Source organism: Pelophylax lessonae, assembly GCF_965119305.1.
Source record: "Pelophylax lessonae genome assembly, chromosome: 2".
Lineage (NCBI taxonomy): Eukaryota > Metazoa > Chordata > Amphibia > Anura > Ranidae > Pelophylax > Pelophylax lessonae.
In genome coordinates, this window is record NC_138769.1 from 382,484,910 (window position 1) to 382,492,591 (window position 7,682).

Genomic DNA, 7,682 nt, shown 5'->3' on the forward strand with positions numbered 1-7,682 from the left:
ATAAATCATTTAAATGGAATTACACTATTTTGAGTCTTCCTTCCTTACGGTCCCATACCATATTGGTCCATCTGGGGGAGATTGATTATTGGAATCTAACCAGTCCCAAGGAAAAAGATCCCATTCCACACCAGACTAAGCGTGTTTGACCCACATGCAATATTGCTAGGGGGTCCTGGCAGTCTGGTAAGTGGAAGTATCCATAGGGAGTGGATCCTCACAATATTGCACTTTACCTTGGCACGGATTGGCACTGATCTGCATAATAAGGAGAACCTAAGCACATTGCACTTTCACTGGCTACTTGCTTAGAGAACTGAACTTTTTTTGGGATTTCTATATATATATTTTTATATTTTTTTATATATATTTTTTTTTTTTTAATTTTATTTATTTATTCAAAAGAGACAATGAAAACATTCCAATACATCATTTCAAGTCCATTCTACATTATAAAGCATTCAACACAAAATTATTTCCAACATCATCTGTTAAATTAAATTCAATCGAGGCTGTAGGACTTAATTGATACAATTAACTAAAGTCATCGGTACTCTCCATTGTCCCTAATATTTTCTAACGTTATTTAATAAAACAAGAAAAAAGAAAGATAAAAGAAAACAAAAAAGAGAAGAAAAAAAAAATTATAAATCAAAAGTTTCTCCCTCTCTCTCCCCTCCCCCCTCAACTGTTATCCCATGAATACTTTAGCTCCTTATCCTTTATATCATCAATTCCTGTCTCTACATAGTACTCCCCTAAATATTTTTTTTATATATTTATTCATATGTTATATTGATTGATTTATGCACATGTAATAATGTTTGTTTGCATCCAAACTCGCACTATTTTTTGTATTTGATTTGCACTATTGAGGCACTTCAGAGGAATTTCCACTTTAGGGTGGAGATGCAACAGCCAAGGCCATATTAGTTTTGCACTATTGCACATTTATAATTTGCACATTCCGTCACTTTATTCAGTATACCTATTTTGCGCTGTGCACCACTGTCCTTGTCAAATCCCAAATAGAGTTGCTTTGTCTAATCTAATAAAATTACATACTGTATGCGTACAAGCAAATATGAGTATATTCTGGGCACAGAAACATTTAGGGAGATTTATTAAAAAGACAGTAAACCAGTGGCAAACCATCCATATGTGCAATGTGAGCGGTGCACACAAGCCCTGGGGTGGGCCCACTGTGCACTAACACAAATTGCACATATGGAGGAGCTGCCTCCACTCCCCCTGTCCTCTGAAGGGGCCCCCTCTGCTCTTATGTGCCCCTCTCCCGCAAGTCTGATCCCATTTGGCTCCATTTTAAGCCTCAAGGGTTTTTAACTGTGAAAATAGATTTCCCCTCCATCCCCATAGCTCCCAACTGTCCCTGATTTTGAAAGCCTGTCCCTTTTTCCTCTTCATTTGTCCCTCATTTTAGTCTGATCTATACAGTGCTATATAAAATGCAATAATTATCTTTCAAAAAGTGTTTCCCAGAGCTAAACCATTCATCCAGGTTCTAAATTTGTACATTAGGAATATTCAAAAGCTAGTATAAATAAAAGTGCCAAATGTGGCCTTGGAGGGGGGGGGGGGGGCAAACAAGTGGAGCTCCACTTTATTTTGATACGTTTTGGACCATCAGAGAGTATTTGTGTTTTCATTTGGAGTTGATCAAACAGCGTGCTGCTAAGAATGTGTGTAAGAAACTTTTTTTAGTTGTTTAGAAAGTCCTGCAATTGGTAGTCCCAATAGGTTAGGGTAATGCGTCCTGTTTTATTGGACAGCCAAGGATTTTGGAACAGAGCTTATCAACTTCTCTCCAAAATAGAGTGACTCCTAGGGCTAGTGCGCAAGATATGGTAAGCACATCTGAGATTTACAGTACATCTCCAGTTCAGATTCCAATGTGTAGTACAGTAGAGGAGGGCCTCTTCGCTCCTTTTCCCACAACATTCCAGGAAGATAATTTTCTCAGTTTCACTCCCTCAGCAGCTCAGCCACATCTGATGAGACAAAGAGATGGGCAAACAAAAATGGGCAGTTGAAGCAATCAAATGCTTTTTCTGCATGCAGGCTTAAAGTAGAACTAAAGGCAAAACTATACTTTCTAGTGTGGGTAGAGTAAGGTAAGATAGATATAAAAAGAGTTGCGCTAGAAAATAAAATTCTCAACAGTCTACATATGATCAATTGCTTGAAGATGCAGGCGTGCCAGATGTCAGCAAAAACTAGCAAAAGTTTAATATTAAATGCTTGAAGATATATGATTGCACACTTATAGGTCGTCCACCCAGGTGTTTAATCAGCATGAACAAAAGTGAGTTCCCAGCCATCACATACTGCCTCTTACCAGACACTGGTGGGTTTGAAGCAGTGAGTGGTTAAGGACCACTACAGCCTCTCTCCTGGACCGTGCAGCTCCCAAAGCTTCCAAAGTTATAGGTAATTGCGAGGCAGTGGATACAAACTCCCCTCAGGATTCTGGTGGCACCATGTCTCACATATAATGGGGGATATCAAACAAAAGGGACAAGCCCATAGTGCATTATCTCAAGACAACTTTATTTAGGCATAAAATAAGGGTATACACTGACCCATTCAATGCTAAAATCAGGCATATAATATCGGAGCCGTAGAGTACCGAAGGCTTGTTTGGCAGTGTTCCTTCCGTATAGCCAAAAAGATGGCCGTGCTCGGACTTCCGGGTGTGATGTAGTGACGCTTGGCTAGCTCCTTCCGACGCGTTTCGTCATTACGACATCTTCAAAGGGGGGCGTAGCCAAGCGTCTGCGTCACAACCCTTAAATAGTCTGACTCCGCAGAATTAAGCTCAAAAACACCTGTGAATTTGGTCCCGGCGCGACCGCCCAGGAACCGGAAGTAACCCGTGCGCTCCACCAAGAAGTGCCGGAAGTCACAGAATATACGGTCGGGACAGGAAATACAAAAAAGTATAACAATCCCATAGGGGACACAGCCCCGAATGCCTAATATAGCTACTTTGTAGACCAAAAAGTATAATTAAATAAAAATGGGGACACCACACTCAGAAATCCGAGAGGAAGACTGTTACAGTCAAGCCAAAACGGTACACTTACAGCAAAAATTACAAAATGCATGTAAATACATAAAAACATATAAAAATGCACAGAGCATATATAAAGCCATGAATAAAATTAAATTGATCAATGAAATAGATGGGCCAATTTACAAATAAATTGAACATTGTAAACCAATTGGAAAAATACATTTAGGACTAACAGATATTCTAGAAAATGTAAATGAAATAAAATAAAATAAAAATTAAAATTAAAATTAAAACTGAAATGAAAATAAAAATAATAAAAATAAAAATTAAAAATAAAAGTAAAATAAGTATAAATAAATTAAATGAAATAAAATAAAATAAAAATAAAAAAATATATAAAATTAACAAAAAGTATAATGAAATTAAACAAAAGGAAAAAAACAAAAGGAAAAAAGAAGAAAGAAAACCGGAGGGAACAATACTAAAACCACTGTATGGAAGAGGATCTTAACTGTTATTAATGAACTCTTTAATGTCCCATTCAATGTTAGGGCCGAAAAGGCCTATACACTTTTACCTCGATATTTCCCTCCTTGTATGACAGCCCCCTCCAATAAGGTTGGAGGACATCTATCACCATAAAGGAGGTCCCCCTAAGATCCCTGCCATGTTTTTCATCATAATGCTTGGACAGGGAATGCTTGAGGAAACCCTTTTTTATATTTGTCACGTGCTCATTCATCCTTGTTTGAAAAGCACGAATAGTGCGGCCCACATAATGTAGACCGCAAGGGCAGGTGATGAGGTAGACCACATTCTTTGTGGAACATGTGGAGAAATGTAGAGTAAGGTAAGGTCATAACCAGTGGCAGCTGGTGCAAACTTTTGGAGGGGGGGTGGAAAACAAACCCCCCCCCCCCAAGTCTGCACTCACTCCTCCAGGGTCGTAGCGCCGCGCCTTCCCCGGCTTCTCTTTCTGGCCAACCCAGTCTTCTTTAGCTCTGCCTCCTGTCCTGATTGGCCTTGGAGGAGTAGCCAGAAACCAATAGAAAATATTGATTCGCTAGTGTCACAAGGTTCAGGGCACAAAACCCAACCTTTTTCAAGCCAATTGGAGATTCAGGCTCCAATCATGTGCTTGAAAAAAAAACTCATAAAATTTGGACCGGCCGCTTGTGGTTAAAACTCCTGATTTTTTTTGTTTTTGTTTTTTTTGCTATTTGTATTACATTGGGAGATCTCCCTTTACTCCCTGTCCTATAGCCACAACAGAAAGTGAGACTACATCCCTCCAAAGTGTGGTAGCCACCTGGGTCACAATAACTTGTGTCCCCATTGGAAGATTTTCCCTCTATTGCCGTTCTAGTGATGCCGACAGCCCGACAACCCAACAGTTGAACTTCTGTTGCATTCATTTTCAATGAAAATAGTAAATATCCCAAATGGGGGGCACAGATAGCAATAAAAACCTGACAGGTGTTCTAATCCACTCCATCCAAAACAAAAAAACTGTCAACCTTCGTTATACTTTGTTAATAGGGCTTTCATATATTTTGTTAAGGGTGTCCAATGCAGTATATCATTAGCTCTCTTATTGTTGGCCCCTGCTGGACAATGCATGATGAATCCAGCTTGGTACGTGTGGATAAAATAAATGAGCCTAACCTGAGGGTAATATTTTTGTGACTAGTTTGAGATTGGAGTATCACTCTTAATTTTTCTGATTGTCCTGGTCTGCATTTAAGTGGGATAAAATGTGATAAGGCATTTGAAATAGTAAACAAGGGTTATAATACTGAATTATATTTTTATTTATTAAAGAGGAACTCCACCCAAAAGGGAAAGATCCACTTTAAGCACCCCTCCCTCTCCCTGCCACATTTGGCATGTAATTATTTTTCGGGGGGAGTGGGTACCTGGTTTTGACAGGTACACGCTCCCACTTCCGCTCGGATACCCACTCTCCCTCCTTCCCTGCAGTCTTCTAGACTGCTGGACCATTCAGCAGCCGCAGTGCAACTCGCGCATGCGCAGTGACTTTTACAGCCGGGTGCCCACAGTTGAAATGCCAGCTCGGGGGAGAGGAGATGGAGAGAAACGACGGTTCGAGTGAGCACATCGCTGGATCCTGAGACAGGCGAGTGTGTGTTTTTTAAAAGTCAGCAGCTACACTTTTTATAGCTGCTGACTTTTAATAAGCACAAAAACGAACGGAGCTAGTCTTTAACTACATACAGTTAAAAAGTATGTTCTTGCATTACTCAAATTTAACCCCAACCCCACCACTCTCCCCCTCTAGAGCATGTCCCAGTAATGTTTTTTATTTTACTTTGTACCCTGCAGGGGCAATTTTAGGAGCTCAGTTCCTACTGATGCATGCAAGCCCCAGAACAACATCTGTCAATAGCCCTTTCCCTACACACAGCCAAAGCAGCAATATATTCTTGTGATCAAAAAGAAATTAGTATATGCACAAGATTAAAACAAAAAGGTGTGGGGGAATGGGAGGGCTTACAATGCTGCTTGGGATTTTAGTATTTGTTGTTAGTCCTTTTCGCATACCTTAAATGTTAACACAGGTTGTGATTCAAAACCATTGTTTATAGTTGTATATGACCGTTTATATTACATTTAAACCAGCAATAAACCCAAAAACAAAAATGTATTAAAATGCAGCTTAACAATTCTTAGATGTGGTGGCTGCATTTGTTTTCTTTTTTTCTCCTTAATTTTTACCTGATGATTCGACCAGTACATCTGTTAATTTTCAACACCCTGTTGCTGTCCAGCAAAGTGTCAGAGTGTTTAGAGAAACAATTTACCACTGACTGGGGTACTTACAATGATCAGCTTTTGATATTTATGTAAAACCTTTATCCCTAAATAAAACAAAAAACTCTTCCTGTAACTGCTTAGAAAATATTAGCTGGAGTTCAGCTTTAATTTTTAAGCCAAGTCTATGTAAATTTGCTAGTCTAAAGGCCCGTACACACGATAAGAAAATCTGTAGGGAAAATTCATCCGACGACCGATCTGCCGATTTTCGAATTGTTAGTATGGTGCTTTCGACAGCCAACTCCGACTTTTCGGCTGACAAAATCCTGATGTGCAGGCTATAAAATTTTTGTTGTCTGTAATACAATGTCCGATTTCCATCTCATTAGTACAGATTTCGACAGAAAAAAATCTTAAGAGCAAAACTAGGCATGCTCAGAGAGAAAGAACGCATACAAAACAATCCAACACATGACATCACTTCTGAAGTAAAATTCTGTCGTACGGGAAAATTCGTATGAAAATAACCTCTTCACTTTCCACATCAGACTAGCATGCCACAAAAAACGGACGACAGATCGTTCGATAATCTGATCATGTGTACGGGGCTTAACACTCCCCTCCTTCCAGACTGACAATTCCGCTGTTTAAAGATGTCTGCTTTACTACTTCATCCAGAATGGAGACACCCTTAGACAAGAGGTGTGTTACTGGCAGGATCCCCATGTGCAATAAAGGAAAAATGTCTTGAAGAAAAAATAAAGCAAACACCACATTTATTAAATTTTTGTTTATGGTTTTATTACTGCTTTACCATTTGCAATTCTGGAGTATATGTAGGTCACATATTTTTATTTTCCAGTCTTTAGCCCTGTATACACCGGCCCGCATTTGACTGGCTTCTGTTGGACGAGCATGTTGGAAAACCAGCAGCCCATCCGGCTCCTGATTAGCGATCTCAACCAATGACCCCGTCAAAACACAACAGCGTGTGGGAAATCGCTGTACTAACCTCTGATCGTTAGTACAGCAGCTCTGACCGGAGCTGACAGTTTTTTGTTGTTCAATCCGCTGGGTTGAATGGAAAAAAAAACATAGTTTGTACCAGGCTTCACGCATAAAGAAAATATTGGAGCATAATTACAGACAAAACGAGTGACCTAGACTAGACATACCAGGTAAAGTCTATTGAAGAACTCTGACTTCATTGTAAACTGATTAGCTGCATCATAACAAGAGTGTAATAAAATGCAAGGCCATTGTAATAGATTTGTTAGTGGTTTGTTTGGAGGGTATCTGGTCATTTGTAAATGGTAAAAGAAACTTGAAACTCAAATTCTAAATGCATGAATGATCCCTTTGTAATAGAAACTCTAGATAGAGCTCTTAACTTACATGACATGGGTCGCTGCCATTAGCTCCAGGTCAACAATAAAACAAAAAAGGACTCTTTTTTTATTATCAAAATATAGTCATTCTGGGTAGTTTCATGTGAATACTACATGGAGGTAACAATGTCAACTTGACCTGGATTTGATCATTTTTTTTAATCATCAGCTTTTTAGTTAATCATAAGCTTTCATAGATGACCTGTGCTCCATATATAACGCTTATTGAGTAAACAATTTAGCATTGTATAGCTGATAAATGTAAACTAGTATAGCTACAGCTGCAACCCAGACCAGGTAGCAGTCAAAAGAAAACCTCTGATTGGTATGAATCAAATACATTTATCAGTGAGTAAAGTATGGTGTACTAAGTAATTGTTTCCTTTTATAATTTATTAATATATACTTGCATTACTTGCATACGAGGCAGACATATTCTTTTTTTGGACATATTCTTTAAATACATAGTCACCTTGCCTCATGGT